The sequence below is a fragment of the Carcharodon carcharias genome, chromosome 8, assembly GCF_017639515.1.
Source record: "Carcharodon carcharias isolate sCarCar2 chromosome 8, sCarCar2.pri, whole genome shotgun sequence".
Classification (NCBI taxonomy): Eukaryota; Metazoa; Chordata; class Chondrichthyes; order Lamniformes; family Lamnidae; genus Carcharodon; species Carcharodon carcharias.
Genome location: NC_054474.1, coordinates 126,566,683 through 126,579,355, shown reverse-complemented (window position 1 = coordinate 126,579,355; position 12,673 = coordinate 126,566,683).

Below are 12,673 nucleotides of genomic sequence, written 5' to 3'. Positions count from 1 at the left end.
AGAGGGGGAAGGGCAGGTAGAGAGATAGGGGCAGATAGTGAGAGGGTGGGGTAGATAGAGAGACACACACAGGCAGATAGAGAGGGGGCTTCAGATTAAGTGAGAGAGGGCAGATAAAGAGAGATGAGTGGATGGAGAGAGGGGTCAGATAGAGCGAGAGTGGCAGGTAGACAGAGAGGAGCAGATGGAGAGAGGGAAGCGGCAGATGGGGAGGTAGAGGGGGCAAGTCGAGGGAAGGGCAGATAGAGAGGGGGCAATAGATAGAGAGAGAAAGGGGTAGGTAGCGAGAGATAGGCAGTTAGAGACGGAGGGCTACTAGAGGGAGAGGAGGGGCAGATAGAGAGAGAGAGCAGTTACAGAGGGAGAGGCAGATAAAGGGTGGAGTGGTCAGATAGAGAGGGCAGATAGCGAGAGAGAGAGAGGGGCAGATAGAAGGGGTGTAGATCTAGAGAGAGGGGCAGATACAGAGAGAGAGATGGCCAGATACAGAGAGAGGACACAGAATGAGGGAAGGATAGATAGAGAGAGGGGGAGCAGATTGAGAGAGAGGGCCAGATAAGGTGAGGAGCAGATAGTGAGAGAGGGACAGATAGGGAGAGAGGGGGGCAGATAGAGAGAGAAGGGGGCCAATAGAGACAGAGAAGGGTCAGATAAATAGAGTGAGGGGACAGATAGAAAGGGGGCAGATAGAGAGGGAGGGGCAGATAGAGGGGGTAGATAGAGAGGGGCAGATAGACAGAGGCATGGGGTAGATATAGAGAAAGGGGGACAGATAAAGAGGGGGACAGATAGAGAGGGGCAGATAGAGAGAGAGGGGCAGATATAGAGGGAGAGGCAAATAGAGAGAGGGAGGAGTGGATGGAGAGATGGACAGAGGGGGGAGCAGATAGAGAAATGGGGCAGATGGAGAGAGAGAGGGTGCTGAGATGGGCAAATAGAGAAAAGAAGGGGCAGATTGAGAGAGAGGGGAAAATAGAGGGGGAGAGGGGCAAATAGAGAGAGGGGGCAGATAGATAGAGAGATGGGGCAGATAGTGAGGGGGCAGATGGGGGGCAGATAAAGAGACAGAGCGGGCAGATAGAGAGAGGGGCAGGTAAAGAGAAAGAGATAGGTCGGAGAGGGGCAAATAGGGAGACAAGGACAGATAGAGAAAAGAGAGGATAGCTAGAGAGAGGGGGCACGGGTAGAGAGAGAGAGGGGCAGAGAGAGAGATAAAGATAATTAGACAGAGAAGAGGCAGATAGAAAGAGATGGGCAAAAAGAGAGAGATGGCAGTGGTTAGAGAGATAATGCAGATAGAGAGAAGGGGCAGGTTGAGAGAGGGCCAAATCTAGAGAGAGGGGGGGTCAGATAGAGAGTGAAGGGCAGATAGAGTGAAGGAGGGTGAGATAAAGAGACTCACGGGCAGATAAAGACGGGGTTCAGATAAAGTGAGAGAGACAGATAAAGAGGGTTGGGCAGATAGAGAGAGGCAGATAGAGAGAGGGAGGGGGCAGATGGAGAGAGAGAAGGGGCAGAATGAGGGACGGGCAGATAGAGAGAGGGGTAGAGAGAGAGGGGGCAGATAGAGGGAGTGATAGATAGAGAAAGGAGTAGGTAGGGAGAGAAAGGCAGTTAGAGAGGGACGGGTTGGAGAGAAAGGAGGGGCAGATAGAGAGAGAGGGCAGTTAGAGGGGGAGAAGCAGATAAAGACTGGGGTGGTCAAGTAGAGAGAGGGGGGCAGATAGAGGAAAAGGGGCAGATAGACGGGGGGTAGATAGAGAGAGGACAGATAGAGAGAGAGGGAGAGAGGCGCAGATAGAGAGGGGTGTAGATATAGAGAGGGGGCAGATATATTGAGAGGGGGCAATATAGAGAGAGGAGGAAAAGATAGAGAGGAGGGCAGATAGAGATAGAGAGAGAGAGAGGTGGGCAAAGAGAGAGAGGGCACAGAAAGAGGGGAGGGGTAGATGGGGGCTGCAGATAGAGAGAGGCAGGCAGGTAGAGAGAGAGAGGCAGATAGTGAGAGGGAGCATGGGGCAGATAGTGAGAGGGAGGGGTAGATAGAGAGGGGGCAGATAGAGAGAGAAAAAGGAAAGATATAGAGGGAGGGGTAGATAGAGAGAAGCAGGGGTGAATGGAGAGAGGGGCAGATAGAGAGTGGGAGGGACACATAAGGCGAGGGGCAGATAGTGACAGGGGACAGATAGAGAGAGGGAGGAGTAGATAGAGAGAGGTGGCCAGATAGAGAGACAAGGGCAGATAGAGAGGTGGGCTCAGATAGAGAGGGAGGGACAAATAGAGAAGGGGCAAATTAGGAGAGGGACGGATAAAGAAATGGGGCAGATAAAGAGAGGGAAGCAGATAGAGAGAGGGAGGGGTGGATAGAGAGAGGGAGGCAGATAGAGTGGTAGTGGCAGATAGAGAGAGAAGGGGAAGATAGTGAGATAGGCAGATAGAGGGAAAGGCGGCAGAAAGATAGAGGGAGTGGTAGATAGGGAGAGAGAGAGCAGATAGTGAAAATGATGCAGATAGAGTGGGCAGATAGAAAGAGGGAGGGGCAGTTAGAGAAAGGAGTAGATAGACAGAGGGGATAGATAGAGAGAAAGGGGCAGAAAGAGAGGGGTCAACTGGAGAAAGGGAGGGGGTAGATAGAAAGAAGGGCAGATAGAGAGGGGCAAACAGAGAGGGCGGATAACAGAAGGAAGGAGCAGATAAAAGGAGGGGCGGATTGACAGAGGGGGTAGATCGAGAGAGAGGGAGATGGAGAGAGGGAGGGGCAGATGGAGAGAGAAAGGCCGATGGAAAGAAAGAGGCAGATGAAGAGAGAGGGGAAGATAAAGAGAGGAAGTAGATCGAGAAAGGGGCAGATGGAGAGAGAGAGGCTGATGGAGAGAAAGAGGCAGACGAAGAGAGAGGGGCAGATAAAGAGAGAGGAGAAGATAAAGAGAGGGGGCAGATAAAGAGAGGGAGGGGCGGATGGAGAGAGGGAGGCAGATGGAGTGGTAGTGGTAGATGGAGAGAGAAGGGGAAGATAGTGAGATAGGCAGATAAAGAGAAAGGCGGCAGAAAGATAGAGGGAGTGGTAGATAGGGAGAGAGAGAGCAGATATTGAGAATGATAAAGATAGAGACCGGGCAGATAGAGAGAGGGAGGGGCAGTTAGAGAGGGGTAGATAGACAGAGGGGATAGATAGAGAGAAAAGGGCAGAAAGAAAGAGGGGTCAACTGGAGCGAGGGAGGGGGCAGATAGAAAGAGGGGCAGATAGAGAGGGGCAAATAGAGAGGGGCAGATAATGGAAGGAAGGGGCAGATAAAGGGAAGGCGGATAGACAGAGGGGATAGATTGACAGAGAGGCAGATGGCGAGAGGGAGAGGCAGATGGAGAGAGAGAGGCCGATGTAGAGAAAGAGGCAGATGAAGAGAAAGGGGCAGATAAAGAGAGAGGGGAAGATAAAGAGAGGGGGCAGATAAAGAGAGGGAGGGGCAGATGGAGAGATGGAGGTTGATAGAGTGGTGGTGGAAGATAGAGAGGGAAGGGGAAAATAGAAAAATAGGCAGATAGCGAGGGAGGGCAGATGGAGAGAGGGGCGATGGAGAGAAACAGGCAGATGAAGAGAAAGGGGCAGATAAAGAGACAGGGGAAGATAAAGAGAGAGGGGAAGATAAAGAGAGGGGGCAGATAAAGAGAGGGAGGGGCAGATGGAGAGAGGGAGGCAGATGGAGAGAGAAGGGGAAGAAAGTGAGATAGGCAGATAGAGAGAAAGGCAGCAGAAAGATAGAGGGAGTGGTAGATAGGGAGAGAAGGGGGCAAAAAGTGAAAATGGGGCAAATAGAGAGTGCAGGCAGATAGAGAGAGGGAGGAGCAGTTGGAGAGAAGTGTAGATAGAGAGAGGAGGATCAATTAGAGAGAAAAGGGCAGATAGGGGGGCAACTGGAAAGAGGGAGGGACAGATAGAGAGAGGGAGGTTGATAGAGTGGTGGTGGAAGATAGAGAGGGAAGGGGAAGATAGAAAGATAGGCAGATAGCCACGGAGGGCAGATGGAGAGAGAGGGGCAATGGAGAGATAGAGGCCGATTAAAAGAGGCAGATAGAGAGAGAGGAGCAGGGAGAGAGAAGGAGAGACCGATATAAAGAGGGGGCAGATGGAGAGAGAAAGGAGCAGATAGAGAGAGGGGCCAAATAGAGAGGGAGGGGCAGATGAAGTGGGGGCAGAGGGAGAGTGGGGGCAGATGGAGAAATGGTGCAGGGATGGGGGCAGTAGAGAGGGAGAAGATAGAGAAGGGGCAGATAGAGAGAGGGGGAGATGGATAGAGGGGGCAGATAGAGACAAGGAAGGTCAGACATAGAAAGGGAACAGATGGAAAGAGAGAGGCAGATGGAGAGAGGAGGCAGATGGAGAGAGGGAGGAGCAGACAGAGAAGGGGAGCAGATCGAGAAAGAGGGGGCAAATAGAGAGAGAGGGCAGAGAGAGAGAGAGATGTAGATAGAGAGGGGGAAGACACAGAAAGGGAGGCAGATAGAGAGGGGGCAGCAGAAGTGAGAAAGGGCAGATAGAGAAAGAAATGGGCATATAGAGAGAGAGGGGGCAGACAGAGCTGGCGAGGGGTAGATGGAGAGAGAGCAGATAGCAAGAGCACAGGCAGAGAGAGAGAGAAAGGGAAGATAGTGAGGGGGAGATATAGATAGAGAGAGAGAGTTGGTTGGGAGGGGGGGGGTGGTGCCAGATAGAGAGAGAGGGCCAAAAGACAGAGAGGGAAGATCAGATAAGTGAAAAAGGGTCAGAGAGAGTGGGAGTGGCAGAGGGAGAGAGAGGGGTGGATAGAGAGTGGAAGGGGCAGATAGAGAGAGGGTGGGGTGGATAGAGAGAGAGGGGCAGATAGAGAGAGAGGTAGATGGAGGGGAGCAGACAGAAAGAGTGAGGGGTGGATAGAGAAAGAGGGGGCAGACAAAGAGAGGGGCAGATAGGGAGAGAGGGGCAGAAAGAGAGGGAGGAGCAGATGGAGAAGGAGAGAGGCAGATGGGGAGGGGCAGATGGAGAGAGGGAGGGGCAGATAGGAGGAGTGAGGGGCAGATAGGGAGGAGGAGGGGTAGATAGAAGAGAGGGGGCAGATAGTGAGAGAGTTGGACAGATAGAGGGAGGGACAGAGAGTGAGAGGGAGGAGCAGAGAGATAGGGGAAGGGCAAGTAGAGAGAGGCAGTTAGAGGGGCAGATAAAGACTTGGCCCATAGCATACAAGGCTACAGGCCATGTGCGGAAAATGAGATTAGAATAGATAGGTGCTTGATGGCCTGCACAGATACAATGGGTCGAAGAGCATGTTTCTGTGCTGTATATCTCTATGACTCTATAAAGAGAGGGGCACAGAGAGAGAGGGAGGGGTAGATAGACAGAGGGTGGGGTAGATAGAGAGGCAGATAGAGTGGAGAGGGGCAGATAGAGAGGGGGAGGTGCAGATACAGAGGGGGAGGGGCAGATAGAGAATGGGATGCTTAGAGGGAGGGATAGATAGAAGACGGGACATATAGAGAGACGGGCATATAGAGAGAAGGGCAGATAGTGAGGGTATGGGTAAGTAGAGAGGGGGAATCTGCCCTTCATCAGCTCCTCCATCTGCCCGTTCTTTATCAGTCCCTTTCTCTATCTGCCTCTCCCTATCTCTAGCTGCCCCTCTCTCAGTAGCTACCCCCTCTCTATCTACCCCTCTCTCTCCATTTGCCACTCTCTCATTCTACCCCTCTCTCTATCTGCCCCTTCCCCTCCCTATCTCTATTCTTTATCTGCCCCTCTCATTATCTGCTCCTCCCCCTCTCTATCTGCCCCTGTCTCATAATATGCCCCTCTCTCTCTTACTATCTGCCCCCCATTAGCTATTTGCCCTTCCCACTCTCTATCTGCACCTCTCACTCTCTTGGCCCCTCCATCTCTCTATCTGACCCACTCTATCTGCCATTCTTTCCATTTGCCTCTCTTTCTCCCCATATGACCCTCTCCCTATCTACCTCCTCTCTCTATTTGTCACATCTATCTTCCCCCTCTCTATTTACCCATACCCTCACTGTCTGCCCTTCTCTCTATATGCCCCTCTCTCTACATGTCCCACCTTCTATCTATCCCTCCCTCTAAGCATCCCGTTCTCTATCTGTCCCTCCCCCTCTGTATCTGCACCTCCCCCTCTCTATCTTCCCCTCTCCACTCTATCTGCCTCTCTATCTACCCCACCCTCTGTCTATCTATCCCTCCCTCTCTCTCTGTGCCCCTCTCTTTATAGAGTCATAGAGAGGGGCAAATAGAGAGACCAAGGGGTAGATAGGGAACCAGGTAAAGAGAGAAGGGCAGATGGAGAGAGGGCCAGATAGAGAGAGGGGTGCGCAGATAGAGGGGCAGATAAAGAGGGAGGGTCAAATGGAGATGGGGCAGATGGAGGGGTAGAACAGAGAGAGGGGGCAGATAGAGAGAGAGGGCAGTAGAGGGAGAGAAGGGAAGCTACATAGATTGGGAAGATAGAGAGGGGCAGATAGAAAGAAAGCGGCAGATAGAAAGGCAGATTGTCTGAGGGACAGATTGTGAGGGAGATAGAGGGTGCAGGGGACAGATAGAGAGTGTGGGCAATGGAGAGAATGTGAGGGGAAGATAGATAGAGGGGGCAGATAAAGAGACAGAGCACATAGAGACAGGGAGAATGTAGATAGAGAGGTTTAGATGGAAAGAGGTGGAAAGATAGAGAGCAGAAAGAAAGAGAGAGAGACAAAATAAAAGAGGGGTCAGATAGAGAAGATTGAGGGAAAGGGGCAGAGAGAGAGGGGCAAATATAGAGATGGGGTAAATAGAGAGGGAGGATAGATAAAGAGGGAGAGGAGATGATAGAATGATAGGGGTAAATAGGGAGTGGCAAGCCAGAGAGGGGCAGCTCAGAGGGGCTAGACCCAGCACTGCAGGCTAGGAAGGGCCAGGAAGGTAGGGGAAGATAGGGATTAGGGATCAGAGAGAGGGGGAAGTTCACAGAGGGTCAGAGGGGATGGATGATCAGGGCGGGCCCAGAGAAGCAGGGTAGGTCAGTTGACTTCAGTTTTGCTAGGGCTCCTGGAAGATATAATAATTTTCATAATGTTATTGGAATTTATTGTTCAGTAATAGTGGGGTCTGTGTCTATGGGTCTGTATATACGTGTGTGTGTGTGTGTGTGTGTGTGTGTGTGTGTGTGTGTGTGTGTGTGTGTGTGTGTGGAACTTAATTGAACTATAGACAGCTGGACTGAAGGCTTTGATGTATCAGAAGATAAGCTAGGTTTGAAATGTTAGTAGGTAAACATGGGAGGAGTTTTAGAATGAGGTGTGACTAGCTTGAATTCAAAAGAGGGGGTGAAATGTTTTACCTAGCGAGGAGAAGTTCAGAAACGGTGTGTTTATTTTTCCCAAATATTACTGGTAAAATTGGCGCTATGATAGATGTTATTATTAGAGAGGTAAAGCCTAAAGACATAGCGAAACAATGAGAATTTGCATTCAAAAGGAAAATATGTATAGAGGAGAGAAGGCTGTGTGTAAGGGAAGGCATTTTTAAGAACTAACATAAGCGTGAAAAGCCTTCAGCATCTAAGCCTCAATCTGCTGTCTACAAGGAACTGAAGTTAAGAAAACTCACTTTGAATTTGACTGTTTGGTGTATTGTATTACTTTGCCTGAGTCTTTTAAAGCTATGGCCAGAATATTATGCTCGTCAGGTGAGTGTGCACCCGACCGAACGAGCATAAAATGATGTATGATGATGTCGGACAAGCGCCCCGACGTCATTGCACGCTCAAGTGATATTTTGGTCAGTGCATGGGAGTCGGCTGCACGCCAGCAGACAATGAAAAGGCCTATTAAGGCCATTAAAGTCCCAATTGAATATTATTTTCACTGCCTGTCCAACATTACGGCTGGTGCGTAGGCGAAAAGGCCAAGCGGCCTTTGCACTTTTTAGGAAATCTTATCCACGGGCGGGATGAAGTTTCCAACAGCAAATAAAAGTAAAATAAAAATTTTAACATTTCATTAAGAACATGTCCCTGCTCTTGTGACAGAGTCACACAAGGGGACGTGTTTTTTTACCATTTTACAATTCTTTAATTTTCATTTTTTATATCTTCAGTTTCCTGAGACAGCTCTGTGCACTTACGCTCCTCCCCACACCCCCCCAGCCCCACCACACAGGCAGCGCTGAGTGCTGCCGTGCATGTTTCACGCTGGGTGGCCTTAATTGGCCCACCATCGTGAAATATTTGTCTGGCCCCGATTACGGGTGGCAGTCAACTTCCTGACTGCTCCCTACCGCTCCTGCCCGCCCCTGCCCAGCCCGCCCAACAAAGTAAAAACTCTGGCTTATGTTGTTTTACTGCTGCCTTAATGAAGGTGTAACTAACAGTTAGATTAACTAGGTGAGCTAGGAGTTACCACAGTAGTAATTTGTAAACTTATGTATGTGCTTAAAATCATTTTTTCATTTTTTTCCTATTTAATAAGGTTTAATTTAGTTTTGTAAGAAACCTATAAGACTCGCTGGTCTTATTACTACTGCATTCAAAGCACACATCTCAAAATATATCTAAATTGCAAATCAGTTGCAGCGGTTGTTTTGAGTTTCCCTTTGGGATTTGAGCAGCTCAGCATTAACCATCAGCTGTACCATAACAGCTCCTTAGTGACAGTCTGTCAAGTGCTACCTTAATGTCACTCTCATCTTTTGGCATTTAGTTCTTTTGATCATTTTTGCACCAATGATTACAGGACCTGGGCGTTCCTGATGGAAAGCTGAACAACTGTGAGCAGTTTAATGGTGAGTAAGTGCTACTTTTAGAGCACTGTCAATGACATCTTCCATCAGTATGCTGATGATTAAGACTGATGGGGCAGTAATTGAGGACCACACTGCGTACTTCTGTCCGGCCAGATAAAGATCCACTCATCATTACTCTCTGCCTGCTATCCATCTATCAAGTCATGGGTCATAATGTTACATCTCGTGGGTGGGCATGCGCCTGAACTGAACAGACCTGAAATAGCACAAGATGATGTCAGGCGAGCATCCCAATGTCATCTCGCATGTGAGCGATCTTCAGGTCAGCGCGGGTGTGTCGCAGTCGTGCCCACCAACAAATAAAGGGCCATTAAAAAGACAATTGTTCGCGATTTTATGGTGTCCATGTGATTTTGCGCTTGTCGCATGGGCAAAATGGGCAGGCTTTTAATGAAACCTCATCCAAGGGCGGGATAAAAAGGGTCAGCAGCATTGCTGTTGTGAGTAGTGAGGAGTTTAGGAGATAATTTGCTGCTCGTTGCTTATTTGAACTTAACAGATCCATCTCTGTTCTGAGCTTCAGTCTTAGCATTTCCAGGCTTCATTTCAGGACTCATTGGTGTCTCTACGGCCCCCGGAGGATTTTGACCGCGTGGACCCTTCCAGGCTGTTACCCTGGTAATAGGGATTGTGGTCTCCACTGGTGGCATCTCCTCCGTGGAGGAAGAAGTTGCAGGACGGAGAGGAAGCCACGTGTCCCAATGCAGCTGCCAGGGGAGCGACCTGTGGGAGGAGAGGCACAGTCACAAGGGGGGCAGGGCCAGCTGGAAGTCCTAGGCGTTAGGGGCTGCAGAAGACGCCACTATCCTGCTGCCAGTCTATACAGGCAACAATGCAGCTACCTCAATATGTCCGAGGTGCAATGCCGAAGGAGGCTTCGCCTCTCAAGGGAGACCGTGACCTTCATTTGTCAGATGATTGGGCCTAAGATCATTTCCGACTGTGTGGGTGGATACCCCATGCCAGTGGCACTGAAGGTCACAGTGGCCCTCAACTTCTATGCCTCTGGCTCTTTCCAGGGGTTAGTGGGGGATCTTTGTGGAGTCTCACAATCAGCTGTACACAGTTGCGTAAAGCTGGTGACTGATGCTCTGTTCAGGTGGATAATGACATTTATTTATTTCTGTAGGGATGAGGCCAGCCAGGCTGAGTGAGCCAGAGGCTTTGCAGCGATTGCTGGGTTTCCCCGCTTTCAGGGTGCCATCGACTGCACAGATGGCCATCAAGGCGCCAGCGGGTCAGCCAGGTGCCTTTGTCAGTAAGAAGAGATTCCATCCGATGAATGTCCAGATAGTTTGTGACCACAAGACGCAGATTCTGCAAGTCTGTGCAATGTACCCTGGCAACTCCAGTGATGCGTATATCCCGAGAAACTTCCAGGTGCCAGGGCTGTTCAGTGTTCCAGATCGACTGGATGGATGGCTGCTGAGTGACAAGGACTATCCATTGAAAAGGTGGCTTATGACACCTCTCCAGCACCCAAGAACAGAGGCAAAGGAGCGTCATGCCTCCACAAGGGCGATGACAGAGAGGACCATAGGTCTTCTGAAGATGCGTGGACCGTTCAGGGGTAACACTACAATATCCCCCAGAGCGAGTGTTGCTGATAGTGGTTGCATGCTGCACTCTCCACAATCTGGCACTGGCAAGGGGGGACCCACTGGAGGAAGAGGATCTTGACACAGCTCCATAGGCTACAGGTGATGACTCCAGTGGTGGATCAGAAGATGAGCCCGGGGAAGAACACGGTGAGGATATGAAGGCAGACTCTGAAACCTTCAGGGAGGCAGGGACATCAGGGAGGTCTTGATTCAATGCTCCTTCAGCTAGACTGCCAAAGGTCTGATTCCACCTCATACCAGGGCTGCTGCCTCCATCCCAGGAATTTGAAATGACCCTTTCCTTTGAACACAAAATCCACTCAGTGCCTGTGCAATAAAGCTTATAGCCACTCACGTCCAGCATTACACATTGGCATGCCCTGCACCTACAAAACATGTGAAGCAAGCTCAGGCCATTAAGACAAAAGCAACATATATATATCATGTCGGCACTCAGATCGAATGAACAGAACTATACATGGTGTTAATGGCCACACCTGTAAACCTATTAATAGAACATGGCAGAACAGAAGATCACCCATGAACAGTCCTTCTTGTGCTCGCGGTGCCTTAAATTTACGTTTGCGAGTGCTGCGTCTTGTTGCTCCCCACCTCGCTGGCAGCGGCATTGGAGGCAGCCTGCTGACTGTGTCATCCTGTTGGCATTCAAGACCTTAGCGGTCATCCTCTGGCCAGTGGAGCCTGTGCTGGCCCCAGCTAGGAGGGAGCGGCCAGTGCCATTGCTGGCATCACCCCAGTCATCGCAGCCTTATCAAATGCCACTGTCATTGGCATGGGGTGGAGGAGCTTCTGCCATCATCCAGAGCACCCTGAGAGGAGCTGCAGGGATGACAAGCAGCTCGTGTGCTAACATGAGGTCACTCTGGACCTCCCTGCTCACCACTGATAGATGGGCACCAAGCTGGGATACTGGGTGCCTCATCCATCTCCCACACTGGCACTGACCTCCTGAGGTCATTGCCTGTGTGAGGGCTTGCAAGTCCAAGCACAACCCCAGGAACACCAGGTTCTGTCCCTGGAGTTGCCTCTCCATGAGAGTTGCCATTTTCCCAATGGAGGAAACAATGCACTTGGCGATCTGGGTCAACGCAGTGTTCATGCTCCACATGGATTCTGCCACAACAGAGACCATGGCACACATACCCTCATGGATCTCTGCCAGATCCTCCCGCACATCTCGCTCAACATCCAGAAGCTGCTGCCTAATGGACGGCTCCAGAGGCTCATCATCTGCCTTCGACTCAGCATTGTCCTGGTCCCCAGCAGTCCTCCAACAGCCAGCACCCTGGGCACTCTCTGCCTCCGCCTGCACCTCAAGCATGTGTGAATTTCCCTCACTGTTACGCACTGACATTCTAGCCAACAATCTAATGCCCACCAAGATGTTGGTATACGTACATCCCCTCCTGGAGTGAGAGGATGTGGCGAAGGTGCATCTAAAGCCCAGTGGTCCTCTGGCATCAAGGGTGGCTCTTCAGGCTCCTGTGGGTGAGCTGGAGATTCTAGGGGAGAACAATGACATGTCCTCAGTTTAAGTCATCACACTGTCACTGTGCATACCAGGCACCCTGGTGAGACAACGGAGATCTGCACCATGGTGCCATCGTCTTTCAACGATCAGTGGTTTGGGGCTCCCATTAATGATGAGACTACACGAGAATGTTTGCACAATCCGACACTCTCATCTCTGTGCACTGCACTTTTACCTTCGTCAGAGATCCCTGCCTCTCCATGGCTGGCTGACCAAGTTGGGTGGCGGCTCTCCAGCTTCAAGGCATCCATCTCTTCAAAATTAGGAGATTTGTGGTGGCCTCTGCCTGTCTTAGTTCTTCCGTTGGTGTTATGGCTTCTCTTCTCCTGAAGTGACAGAGGATCATTGATTAGTCCACTCTCTACCTGCAGCGCCATTGCAGCCTGGCCAACCATCCCCTCTGGGACACTTTGCAGGGCACTTCCGAGTCATGGCCCTCGACCTGCAAGGCACTCAGGCTAAGCAGCCAGGGCTCACCCTCTTTGACCAGCGCCAGTGTCAGTGAAGGTTGGCACTCAAATTCTAACACCTCTGAGCTCCCGGGGGGATGGCCAACACTTAATACTTCTCCACAGTAATCCATGCCAACTCGGTACTTGCCCTTGCCAAGTGCAGCAGATCATTGAACCTTTTACGGCACTGCACCAATGTGCACTGCACAACTATGTGGCCACTGACCTCGACTGCTACGTCCTCCCAGAC